The sequence below is a fragment of the Rhagoletis zephyria genome, unplaced genomic scaffold (assembly GCF_001687245.7).
Source record: "Rhagoletis zephyria isolate East Lansing unplaced genomic scaffold, Rhagoletis_zephyria_1.1 Rzeph_scaffold_08979, whole genome shotgun sequence".
NCBI classification, from domain to species: Eukaryota; Metazoa; Arthropoda; class Insecta; order Diptera; family Tephritidae; genus Rhagoletis; species Rhagoletis zephyria.
This window is the reverse complement of record NW_016166058.1, coordinates 1-13,598: the sequence shown is the minus strand read 5'-3', so window position 1 is coordinate 13,598 and position 13,598 is coordinate 1. Positions and strand designations below refer to the sequence as shown.

Genomic DNA, 13,598 nt, shown 5'->3' with positions numbered 1-13,598 from the left:
AAAAATTCTGATTTTTCAAAAACGGAAAGAAAATAGTGAAAATAGTGAGAAAAAACGATTTTGAAGCCTTTCGATGGCAAGAATGTAGATTGCAAAGTATTGACAAATCGTCGCCTGGGTAAAAGATTGTCGTATGTTAATTTCGGCAGGTTTTGGGAAATCGCGATTGAAGTTTGGAATGCAATTTTTTCAAAAACGCGAAGATAGATTTCCTCTAAAGTCTCTGAAAATGTTACTAGTTCACAAAATTCTTTAATTATTTAATTTTTAATGTTTATTGTTAATTAGTTTTGAGTTTATAAAGGATTTTCTTTGGTAAACTTTTGTCGTAAGCGCCATTTGTCCATAATTTGGGAGCCACTATATATGAAATACGACAAAATGTGATCAAAATTTCTGCCAAATTAACGACACTTTTTACTCAATATCTTGGAAACTAAAAAAGATGCCCAAAAATGGAGAACGAAAATTTTAAGACATTGATTAGTTTAATATGACTGCATCACTAAATAAATTTTTACTGAATTATCGAAAGATTTGTAGTCAGTATCTCGGAAACTAAGGAATTTATCTAAAAACTGATAACACCAATCGAAAAACCTTATTTCAATACATATATCTGCATCTAGAACTAAAAATCGTCAAAGTTGCTCTTACGCCAATCTTTTACCCAGGCGACAAAATATGGTAGACAAGATATGCCTAATAGATCCAGCTGATGTAAATCTTAATATTTTTCCGAAATATTTTTGCGGAAGTCTGAAAAAAAAACAATATACATATATTTACATACATATGTATATACATATGTAATACATTTGATATTTTCGATGGAAAAGCAGTACCGATTTTTTTATGGAGATAATATACATATATATGTACATTAGACTGCCTCAAGAATATATGGAAAACATTTTTTTTTAAATTTTTGATATGCATACCCTCAGTGTTTGTGTTTTTTAGCCTAAATAGCATATGCATGAAGTTTTATGGCCGTGGGATAACGATAACCCGTGCCGACTTTTAGTTGAAATTCTAGTTACTAACTTGAATTATTCATCCAGGAAAACTTTGGAAATGCGAAAAATTCGCATTCTCATATTTTAACGCATTTCAGGTAAATATGCATCATTAATTTTTAATAGGACGGCAGGATTTCTCCTACGAAAATCCAAAAGATTAATTAAAGGAAAATATTCTTTTCAATTCTTATAATTTAATATCCTTATATATGTTTATAGGAATTAAATTAAACTAAGATTCTTCAAAATGTATTCAAAATTAAAAATCGCGAAGGATAATAATTTTAAAGGACATTTTTGACATGTTCCAAAAGCATGATTGAAAACAAACGTTATACCTAATTAATCTTGTTTTGAGTTTTTCTTTTTATTGATACCCATAAATCCATATTTTGTGTAAACTTTTGGAAAGATACTATAATTTGAGGTCTTTTGGAAAAAATCCTGATTATCTGGTAAAAAACCAAAATCGCATATTTACTAAATATTATGCCCTAATACTGTAGGGGGTATGATCATATCGCCTTATATAGAGGTAATATGAGTAAGTTAACAAAACACGCGAACTCCATAAAAATTATTTTAACTTTGACTGCAAATCGCTACGGGTTGCCGATGGTCCGAATTGACAAAACCAATAAAACCATTCTGGTTTTTTTTCTTGATAGTCTAATGTACATATGCACATACACACATAGGCCCTTTCAACTCTAGCACTGGGCATTAACATCGTTTTGCTCTGTTTAAATCTAGTAAAACTTACATAAAAAGACTGTCGCTCATCTGACAACTTTGACGGCGTCGCACCAGCTGCCTCCGTGGCGCAATTGGCTAGCGCGTTCGGCTGTTAACCGAAAGGTTGGTGGTTCGAGCCCACCCGGGGGCGCACGATTTTTTGCAATTTAATTTTGAATTAAATAAATAATTTTTAACAAACACACAAAAACATTGTAGGCTGAAGCAACAAGTTATTTAAAAAAAAGTCGAATTACAATTCTTATGCGAAATTAATCTCTTTAAATTTGTGTTTGCATAGCAAAACGAAACGAAATGGTCGCTCTTTTTACCAGTTAAACTACTCAGCACGTTCTCTGCGCTAAAATTTGCACACAAACAAACATGCACATTTCATTTTATGCTTTCGAACACTTTTTGCGCGCTGCTTACTGTCAAATTGGCTATTTTTCTCGCCATTTCGCAACAGCCCGGCTAGCTCAGTCGGTAGAGCATGAGACTCTTAATCTCAGGGTCGTGGGTTCGAGCCCCACGTTGGGCGCAAGTAAAATTTTTTATTTTTTTTTTTTTTTTGTAGTTTGTTCTGTGAAAATAAAATATTAATTTACTGTTATGTCGCGTTCTGGATGTACAATCATTGGTAGGTCGTAGTAAAAGATAGGAATATTTAATGCACGCACATGCCTATGTCTGTGCATTTTAGATATTACAGAAAAATTAATATGGGGGCGGTCTTTATTAGAACAACAAAAGCGAAATCAACAATTTTTAGGAAAATTTGTCTGCCTGTTTATATGTTTGTATGCGCATCACTCGAAAGCTAATGCATGGAATCGAATGTAGTTTCCATCGATGAATTGCCAAAGGTCTAGCTTAAAATATAGGCACAAAATAATTGGAGAGTTGCCACCTGTTTGCAAATTGCGGTTTAAGTAAATTGATGAGATAGGTAAATATTGTAATATGGCTGTCAAAATAAAGATATTTAAGAAGGCTTACAGTCGAAAATATTTTTGTGGATGTTTGAAACCTGTTTGAAAATTTTAATTTAATTTAATTGATAAGATAAATTAAATATGTATTGCAATATGGGTATCAATATAAAAACGTTTAGGAAGAAAGTGCGCGATATGTAGACTCGAGTTATAATATTATAAATTGAATTTCCTTCGAAAATATACATATTAGATAACTAACACCCAGATGCAAGAAAAATTGAGAATGCTTCATAAATCATAAAGCTCTTTCAATTTATTTTATTTATTTATGAATAAAGCCAATACGAGTTTTGGGAGGGAGCATGAACACAAAAATACTTTTAAGGTACAGCGAATCAAGCCGGGTATTCGCTAGTAGATAATTTATAAATTTTATGTATAAAGTAAACTTCTACTTTATGTACATACCAGTGTTACCACTAAGCAAAAAAAAAACAAATTTTACCAAACTTCCTAACAAAATAACAACCGAATCACAAGGTTTCTCTTTCGTTCTGCATCTGCTACAGATTTTATCCTGGGTCAGAGCCAGTTAAAAGGCGTGGGATGCCAACAGGCAATGTCCCGTCAGAACAATTTCCCACAGTTATACATCCCCCCTCTTGAGGAATAGGAAAAACTTCGTGAGCTTTCTGTCCTATGCAACCATGCGTTTCGGTTCACGCCTTCTGCGCTTCCTGCATCATGAACAACTCGAGTTCCCGTTTAATCGCCTGGAGGGAACTTGGCACCACCTCTAACAGCATAGTTTCCGACAGGGCGCCTTTCTTTGTAAATCCTTCATAAACTCAAAAATAATTAACAATAAAATCAAAATAATTTTAGAATTCCATGAGACTGCATCCCAAATTTTATTCGTGATTTCCCAAAACTTGTCGAAAGTGGCATGTACGGCAATCTTTTATCCAGGCGGCGGTATGTGTGCCAAATTTGCTTTTTTCTTTTATTTTTACATTCCTTGAGTACAAGTAGACCATTTAACCGCCACGTCAGCATGCCCGGCTAGCTCAGTCGGTAGAGCATGAGACTCTTAATCTCAGGGTCGTGGGTTCGAGCCCCACGTTGGGCGAGGTCTTTTTTATTGACTTATTTTATTGACTTTTTCATATGAATATTTTATTTTTCCACTTCATTCTTTACAATTGAAGTTGTTTGTAGATTTACCATATAACTACTGCAGATACTATATATAAGGCATTCATTTGTTTGATTACTTTACTGAACTTTTGAGGGGCTGATTAATTTTTTTTTATTAAATAACGGGGTGTTTTTAGATCTATTTGCGCATAACTTTTTTTTTGTTTCTGAGAAATTTAATAAATGTTATACATATTGACAATGTGCATGCAGTTCTTCCCCATTGGCGCTATAACTGCCAACTGGCGCTAGCTTCTGCAAGAGAGAAATGTTCTAATAATTGACGGACGTACGGACGGATTTATTAATGTTGCGGTTTTATTGCCACTGTATTAAGTCTTCTCCCCATTGAAATGCAGCATTTGTCAGCGGTCAACCAGCTGGCCCATTAGCTCAGTTGGTTAGAGCGTCGTGCTAATAACGCGAAGGTCGCGGGTTCGATCCCCTCATGGGCCAATATGATTTTTTAAAATTTTTTTTTTTAATCAAAACTTTTGAATCAAAGTTGCTTTTTTCTCTTGTACGAGATAACACTTATTATTTTAAAATTGTATACGAACAAAAAAACATACAAAACTCAATTCTTTTATTCCTTTGAACTAATTGCTGCTAAAATTAAATTTAAATAATACATACATATATGCATAATTTTAAAGTCCAATTTTAGGTAAATATGTAGAGGCTTCAACTTTTCAGAAGTCACATTGTCGCACATTGTCCTTCGCACTTTAAGATTTCGTGACTGACAGTAATTAAGTGCGGTAGTCCACGAATATAAAGAAAAAATAGCATTACCGCAAACGAGTGTGTGTGTGTGGAAATGCGAGAAACACCCTGTAGAAAAAAAATCATCAATTGATAAAAAAAATAGTCCACTTATAGTTAGCTTATTTGCGGCATTTCGATAAATGTACATATCGCTTGAAGTTAACTATTTAAAACTATCCAATACTTTCGATACTCGGTACCGAAATGTTTAGGTATATGAAAAAAAACGATTATCTAAAGCCGAATGTAGGGGCCAATAGCGCTTTTAATACTGATTCAAAGGAAAAATTTATACATGTATTTACATATGTATGCATATATGTACATACATACATATGTTAGGGCGGAGTAATTTTATTTCGAAAAAAGTGAATGGCATATTCGAATTCTACGTTAGATTCTAAGCAAAAATGGTTAGCAAACTATATACCAAAAATTACGTTTGACCCTCTCAATTTTTACAAGAAAAATCAATGTGTTATAATTTTTTTCTGGACGAAGTTGATCTTTCATTTTCAAAATTTCGTATTTTCTTCATACAATATACTGCCTTTTCTTTTTGGGAGGGTCAAACGTAATTTTTGGCTAATAGATTGTTCGCCATTTTTTCTTAGAATTAATTGTAGAATTTGAATTTTCTATATACTTTCTTCGAAAATTTTGCCCCGAACAAATTATTCCGGCCTAATGTAATTAATCGGGTTTCGGAAAATTTTCCTCATGAAAACTGATAAAAATAATTGGGGTATTAACGCCTTCCGGGTTATCAGGTTACCTGGTTATGCGGGTATATTTTTTACTCAGTTTACAACAACAAATGAAAATAGAGAATAATAATTTTTACCCTGATAATCTGATAATCAGATAGGTGTGAATAGCCCAAATATTTTACAGTTAAGTTAAGTTCAAGTTTTTTGCCGATAACATATAACATAGCAACGAAATAATTTTTTGTAAGCTTGAAATATGTACAATGGCGAAGGTTTAACGTAAAGAATCGGTATCGGTTACCGAACACGAAGTATTGGGTACAGACATTTTTTTATGTGTTGGATACCTATATAGCTATTTATTTTCTTTAAAGAAGTTTTTATTTAAATATCCCCATACAAATTTTACTTTGAACACAAAAAAAAAATATTGTTTTTCATATTGATATTTTATGTCCAAAAGTAATTGGTTTCAAGTTATTTGAAATGTAATGCAGAGGTAACCCTTGACTATTTCGCGGCCATCGTCATAGAAATATAAGTAGTTAGCTTTCTTTAAAGAAAATATACAAATAAAAGTTACCTTTAGTTCCTTACAGATAATAGTGACCTTTAGTAAAATACATTTCCTACTGGGCAAAAAAAGGAATTATACAACACACTCGAATGAAAAATAAAATTTTATGAACACAGTTTAAATTTAATTTGATTAGATTTGCAATTTTCCCTTCATCTCCTAAAGAAGTCCTTGCACAGTATGCGAGTACATAGTATGTCATTTTAAAGATCATTAAGTGTAGATATGAGATAGCAAATTTACAACACGCTGACAGTAGAGGAGTGGCACATGCGAGTCAAGTGAGAATGCGAATAAATTGACCACAGATTATGAGGGAACGGTACTTACACTAATAGTAGCAGCTAGTAGCTAAGGGTTGAGTTTGACGGTTGTCAAAAAGGTGTGCCGCAACAAATCACTTATTTCTTTTTCACTTTAATTCACTCGTAATTCAACGCAAGTTTTAATGACAATTCTAGCATAAGTTTAGGCGTGAGGGCTTGGCTGTTACTAGGACATTCAATGCCGGGATCCCGAACACTTTTCCATGTTGAGATGTTGAAAACGAAAAGATTAATTCATTTGACATGAAAAAACGAGAAATAAGTACATAACACCAAAATTTATATTCAACAAAGTTTGAAACTTGAGCCATTTGTACTCGGAAACGCATTTCAGAACCTGCCTGAATAACATTACTTGTTCAAACATTTTGTGAAAGAACTCTGCAACAACGAAAAATCTTGTAGCAATTGAAAACACAACAAGCTTTTACAATGTGGCAGAGTTGTTCCTCATTTTACTTTGTTCGCGTTTTTTGGAAAATTAATTTCTGCAATATATGAGTAAGTGTTTTTTTACAATTAAAATAGATATTTAAGAATTCTATAAAAATATTTAAAAATTAAATTACGGACTCTGTTACTAAGGTACATTATTCGCCCCGTAAGACGAAATGTGGTGACAATGAATCTGTGTAGTTTAAAAAGGGCGCTCCTACTGTAAAATGCAAAAATTGTGATGAAGTCGGAAACCCGAAAAATCCCGAGATCGCGGGTTTAGAATTGTTTGCATCCCGATATCCCGGTATTGTTAAAATTCTTCGGGATTGAATGCCCTAGCTGCCACTTATAGCTAAAAACAAAGCAGTAACTTAAATTACTCTTAGGTAAAAAATCATTTTTAAGTCCAACTACTTTCAACATTTTCCTTGTTGATTATGTCAATCGTTACATTAACGTTTACAGTCTCAGTATATTTTTAGAGGATAAGACTCATATGTGACTGCGCTTTAATTCGTTATTTATGCCTACGCAAGCTTCAACGAACGCACCTTCGCAATTACGTAGATTATTTTATATACAAAACGTAAAAAAGAGAAAGAACTCCTCTGTGATGGGATAACCAGGTGGAAAAGGACTTGGCTACACTTGGCATTTCTAATCGGTCTCAAATGGCATAGAAAAGAAACGACTGACTGATTAGACTCGGCCAGAATCGCTTAAGTAGTTACAGTGCCAACGAAGAAATAGAACAAGATGTGGTTATACTATATGTTTTAACCACCAGTGTATTTGGACTAACTGCGGGGAATACACGGCATTTATCAGAGTACTTCCAATAATGGAGAATAGTCTTCACTGCGCCACCGAGTATGACAGTGAGTCAGGCCATTCCTCATATAAAAAAGTTTGTTGTTATTGAAGCAGCACTTTGCTTGCGAATAGGCTGCTTTGTTCATCATCCATAACTGACATCTACAACGTCTTAGACCCAGAAACCACGTACCATCTCTTTTGGTTGTATCCCAAACGCGTATTATGACAGATGGGTGCGATACGTGGGGCGAATTAAAAAATGGCCAATGTTGGTGGGTACCTTTCCAAATGTAGGTAGATGCCAGTGTACATCAGATAAGCTTTTTGTCCCAACGGAATCTGAGTTAAGTAGGTGAGACCTTGATACTTGCAGAAGTTCTACTTCAATCGAATCGATATGGAGCTGGAGACTACCAAGAAAAATGTTATGGTTCACTGCGGCAGTTAGGCCCATATTTTTGATGCCCTACAGCTATGCCTCAAGGCTCAGGTTGGACATTTCCCACCAAATAAGTACAGTGGATCCTTATGTGGCATGGCAGTGTAGGTGTTTCCGCCGGTTGAAAGTATGATGATCTAAAAAAAAAGCCTTCTGTGCTCCTTTTCCGGGAGCTAAGTTTTGCCGTCTCTGAAGGGCTTTTTACGACGTGGGGGAGCATAGCTTACTTCATAACGGCAGATTACTTTTTAGGTACTTGAGGATCTTGCTCTTGCTACTAGCTTTATTGCTTAAAGCTGTACTGTGCGTTGAAAAGGAATATATGCCGTCCAAATAAATTTGGATAGCTGGAAGTTAGAATTTTAACTTTAACAACTTCAGTATAATTCCAGTCTCACTTTCTTAGCGCACGCGATGATGAATTTGGGCGTTGAAAAACAGTACCGATTTGTTTCGTATGGAGAGTGATGCCCATTAGGGCAGGTCGATTTTATTTTCTATTTTTTTGACTATGCGCGTATAGCTTAGGAGGATTCTACATATAATTCTAAGCCAATTTGCCAAATAAACTATGGGTCTAAAATCAGTTTGTAGTGTGCCAAATCGCGAAAATAGGTCTCGAAGAAAATGTGAAAATTTTCACTGCTACGCCTGCTGGTGGAAGTTAAAGAAAAATATAAGTTCAGAGATGGATTGCTCATACCAAAATATTCTTATAGTATGTTTTTATACTAAATTTAAGCACTTCTTTAAGACACTATAGTACCTATTTTTGCAATTTGGCAAACTCCAAATTGATTTTAAACCCATGGTTTCTTCGGTAAATTTGCTTAGAATTATCCACAGAATACTTCTGTACTATACGCACAGTCGAAAAAATCTGTCATACAAATTGAGATGCCCTAATGTTCATACATACATACATACATCCTCATTGTTGACGCTCACTGAGCTCTATCTACAGATGAATCACAGCGAGCTGTTCTGGTAGCTGATTCACACACCCGATGTAGATAACAAAGATGCTATTTTCCTTTTAATAAAAGTTAAATAATGCATGTAAGAAAATGTATGAAGATCAGATAATTGATGTAATTATGTAGTACTTGTTTTCAACCTACATACATATGTATGTAGTACATGCATATTTACATACATACATACATACATGTTGTTAAAAGAACGTCGTAATACCACAAAAACATTGACTGAAGAAGGGAGAGCCCGAATCACGAATCACGTGATCGAATTAAATTCACTTCGAAATTTTTTTTTGTTGAGATTACGGCATAGAGTCCGACCGATTAATCGGCATCGGCCAAAAATTTGGAATCGGTCGGACTTTATTAGGGCATTCGATAACGAGTTCGCTTTTTCAATTTGAATTGTGTTGGAATGAAAACATTTTCATTCCATCACGGATTGTGTTATTCGGACCCAAAATTGACATATGTACATGTACATAACAAGAAAGCCATCAGTCTTTGACCATAAGTTATTTAATGCAAATTAAGGTTTAATAATTGTATCCTCCTATTAAATTTTAGTACTAGATACATATATGTACATATGCATTTATAAAAAAATTTTAATTATTATTTTTTTTTAATTTTTAATTTTTGAGCTATGACGTTCTTCTAGCAAACGAGCGCTAAGTAAACAAATTACTAGTTTTTTTTAAGTTCGGGTACAAAGCATTGCTTGTACTCACCTCTGCCTCTAATACCTTCATAGTCCCGGCGTCGATGTTGGCCAACAACAGCCACTTCCGCATCATCATTTTGCCGACGATAGGAGAGATGCGATCGAATAGATGAGAAAGGCATAGCCGCAAGTTGCAATTAAACTGGGTCAGCCAAGAGTTCCGATGATACAGTACATATGTACATATGTTTGTAACTATATACGCCGCCAACGATGGATGATGGATCAGGCGAAGACACATAAAATGAAAGCTACAAACAAGGGGGCGGATATGCTAGAGCGCGCACTACTGGGGCTTCGCTGCCAACAGCTTGTAACCGCGAGCGTTGCACCGAAACCGGAAGCAAATAAGATTTTTTCCGCTAAACAGCAACTATTTAAAACAAAACTTTACTACCGCACTTCACCTTAGAAACACTTTATATTTGGGCACTTTGCATTTATTTGTAGGCACAAATTATTAAAACATATTTTCGTAGTAACAAATGATGCGCAAGTTATGAACCCGCTACTCGCTCGCTCGGTGCCATAACACTTTTCTACTCATTTCTATTTTTTCTATTATCTATTTGCGCTAATAAAAGCAACTGATGAAATGCTATTTTAGCAGCACAAACTCAACTTGCGATAAGCTTACAAGTTTTGTTTACACACTTCACTAAATTTTTCTACACTCCACTGACCGCACTTTGCTTAATTTTCAATAATTTCACTACCGCCACCGACATTGAATCGTTGCAAAATATCTAATGCGCTGCACAATAAAAAACTGCAAATACTTTTTCATTCACCAAAGTGAAAATTGCAATAAAGAATACAAAGGCGCAGTACAGAAACAACACCACGCAGAAGAGGAAGCAACAGAATATCTGATAATTGGTGCTAAATACAGCTGTGCAGCTGGGAGTGGGAGAGAGAGATATATGTGCATGAATGTGTATGTGCTTGCATTGCTGATAAGCAACGATGCAACGAAATAAGGAAAAAGTGGCCACACTTTGCCAGTCAGCTGACAGCTATTCGTTAGCAGTGCGAGTCTCGTTCGCTAGTTGTTCCTGGAGCATGCAACAAATAAACACAGAGGTCGCTTTCAACGGCAGCCATTTCGTCATTTCGTTTCGTTGGTTTCGGCGAAATGTTTGTTAACGGTTCCGGTTTTGTGACTTTATACTAGCCGTCTTCGATTCGCCAACAGTTAGCGAGTGGCGAAACGAACGAACTCAATGCGTACAACCAAACTGGCTATCGTCTATCCGCGCTAGCTAACTTTGTTGTTGCTTTCACATGCAAAATTCTTCTTTAAGCGACCGGAACTCAGACATAGCGAGCGAGAAGTGGCGAATCGATGACGGCTAGTAACAACAAAGTTAGCTAGTAAAGATGGACGATAGCGAGTTTGGGTGGATCAAGGCGAATTTATACAAGGTGTTGTTGGCAGAACAAAAACAAAAATTTCAATAACAAATTATACGCACATCGACAATTAGTACAAAACAAAGTTACAACAAACACATCATTTTGACAAAAGGTACAAATTCGTAGTGAAATGAGCGGATACACCACATTGTATATATTCGGTTTGGGTTGTACCTTATGTTACGAACGGCTCGAACAGGTCTTTCCCAATTCTGACGGAGCAGGTGGTATTGCTCAACGTCATTTTACACAACCGTATGAGTTTTGAGGGGATGCCAAATTCAGACATAGTGGCATATAGGCAAATAAATATGAGATTAAGATCTGGCTACTTTAGCAGGCATTCGAAAGTTTATTGCATCATACGGCCTCTTAAACTCATTCAACCAACTTCCTGCCTCTTTAGCTTGACCTTTTCGTAACAGCACGTTTCACGGAGTTACCGTTATAGTTGAGCTCGACCGCAACGATTAATAGACTAGCTGATTTAGGCAGGGCCGCAAAAACAACAGGGCAGATAATGCTACTTACATATGTTTGTATGTATGAATCATGTGAGCGACTTTCGCTATCATCTCAGCTTTGATTAATTTTATTAACTCGAAGAAAATAATACTGTAAACAAGTTGCATCTCCTGCAATAAATATATACATAAACGCATACATACATACATGTGTTCGTATGGAATAACAGTCTAAGTCGGGAGGTCGACTTTAGTAAAATGCACCATTCCCANATATGAGTTTTGAGGGGATGCCAAATTCGGACATAGCGGCATATAGGCAAATAAATATGAGATTAAGATCTGGCTACTTAAGCAGGCATTCGAATGTTTATTGCATCATACGGCCTCTTAAACTCATTCAACCAGCTTCCTGCCTCTTTAGCTTGACCTTTTCGTAACAGCACGTTTCACGGAGTTACCGTTATAGTTGAGCTCGGCCGCAACGATTAATAGACTAGCTGATTTAGGCAGGGCCGCAAAAACAACAGGGCAGATAATGCTACTTACATATGTTTGTATGTATGAATTAATGTGAGCGACTTTTGCTATCATCTCAGCTTTGATTAATTTTATTAACTCGAAGAAAATAATACTGTAAACAAGTTGCGTCTCCTGCAATAAATATATACATAAATGCATACATACATACATGTGTTCGTATGCAATAACAGTCTAAGTCGGGAGGTCGACTTTAGTAAAATGCACCATTCCCATAATGCCCCATAACGCGCTAGCCATTGAAAAACTCATGGAAAATAAACCTGAATTAAATCATTTTCATGTCAGCAAGCCGCGGCCGATATTGGTTTCAGTAATAATGGGAATGGTTCATTACAGTATAGGCAACGTCTCGACTTAATCTGTTTTCTGTTTCGTATATACCGAGACAGCGAAATAAACAAAAATACTGCTTCTTGAAACCCTTCTTTTTGATTTTAAAAAGTGATTTTCAATACCTTCTAATTTAGCTTCCCTAAGAAGGGGAATTATAATGCAGTTAAAATGTTAACACGCACCGAAACCCCAACTTCGATTGTTTTCTTTGCCTTCCGTTACTTTGTAAACTTTTGTCTGCCTTCGAAGAAGTTCTTCTAATACAGCTTCCAAAGTGAAGATGTTATTGAGAAAGCTGTCTTAAAGAAGCGCTGCTCAATTTGACACTGGGAACATATACCTATGTATGGATCAATAAGAGTATATATGTACATATGTATAATATGGTCGGTGTGACTGAGTGCTTAGAGATGCGTACTACCACACTGTTGGTCCTGAATCCGATCCCTGATCTGGGTAACATATAAAAAGTTTTTTCAAACAGCGGTCGCTCCTCGGCAGGCAATGGCAAACCTCCGAGTGTATTTCTGTAATAAAAAGCTTCTCAAGAAATTCATTTGGCATTCATAGGCAACATAAAACTGTATATCTAGATGCACACCATCAATAGGAGGAAAAGCTCGGCCAAACACATAGCAAAAGTGTAAGCGCTAAAATATTATATTTTATGTTATTCGCTTTACACATTATCAGCAACTAGAGGTCAATACTTTTTCCAAGGAAATACCCAGAAAATGCAATAAAATCAGAGCCGCTCAATATGAAGTAAGCTTCAGAGGTATCATCAACGCTGATAAGGGAATACTGCAAGTCTATCGCTTACCATTTCGTTTGGAATCTTCTCATTCAAAGTCAATAAAATTGCATGTTTTTCACAGCATCCCAGTCAAAAGACTTTCAACTCGAGATGGGTTTAGTCGCGTATGGAATTTTGATTTTAACTCTTTCGCTTGCCTCGGCAAAAAAGCTCGATGAGTGCATTGTACCTATTGCATCCATACACTACAACCGCATACAATGGCCACTGATCTACAAATCCAATGGCGAGTTATATCCCACACAAGTGGATGGAGCACAACAACACGCTAGTGTTCATTTGCCCGCCGGAGCTGAGGCCATACTTTCATGTGGACCTAATTATCTAAAGAACTATAATCGCGCAGAGGTTTTGC

The 13,598-nt window shown here is 35.7% G+C and overlaps 1 long non-coding RNA gene and 4 other non-coding genes across 5 annotated transcripts; all 5 read left to right on the top strand.

Annotated features, from left to right (window-relative positions):
* Positions 1 to 1,834: 1,834 nt before the first annotated feature.
* Positions 1,835 to 1,908, top strand: TRNAN-GUU (transfer RNA asparagine (anticodon GUU)). Its single transcript has one exon. It is a non-coding gene; the product is annotated as a tRNA-Asn (tRNA).
* Positions 1,909 to 2,225: 317 nt separating this feature from the next.
* TRNAK-CUU (transfer RNA lysine (anticodon CUU)) lies at positions 2,226 to 2,298 on the top strand. Its single transcript has one exon. It is a non-coding gene; the product is annotated as a tRNA-Lys (tRNA).
* Positions 2,299 to 3,751: 1,453 nt separating this feature from the next.
* TRNAK-CUU (transfer RNA lysine (anticodon CUU)) lies at positions 3,752 to 3,824 on the top strand. Its single transcript has one exon. It is a non-coding gene; the product is annotated as a tRNA-Lys (tRNA).
* Positions 3,825 to 4,274: 450 nt separating this feature from the next.
* TRNAI-AAU (transfer RNA isoleucine (anticodon AAU)) lies at positions 4,275 to 4,348 on the top strand. The gene has a single exon. It is a non-coding gene; the product is annotated as a tRNA-Ile (tRNA).
* Positions 4,349 to 11,162: 6,814 nt separating this feature from the next.
* LOC108375460 (uncharacterized) lies at positions 11,163 to 13,575 on the top strand. Its single transcript, XR_001849161.1, has 2 exons — positions 11,163 to 11,198; positions 12,997 to 13,575. It is a non-coding gene; the product is annotated as an uncharacterized LOC108375460 (long non-coding RNA).
* Positions 13,576 to 13,598: the final 23 nt, after the last annotated feature.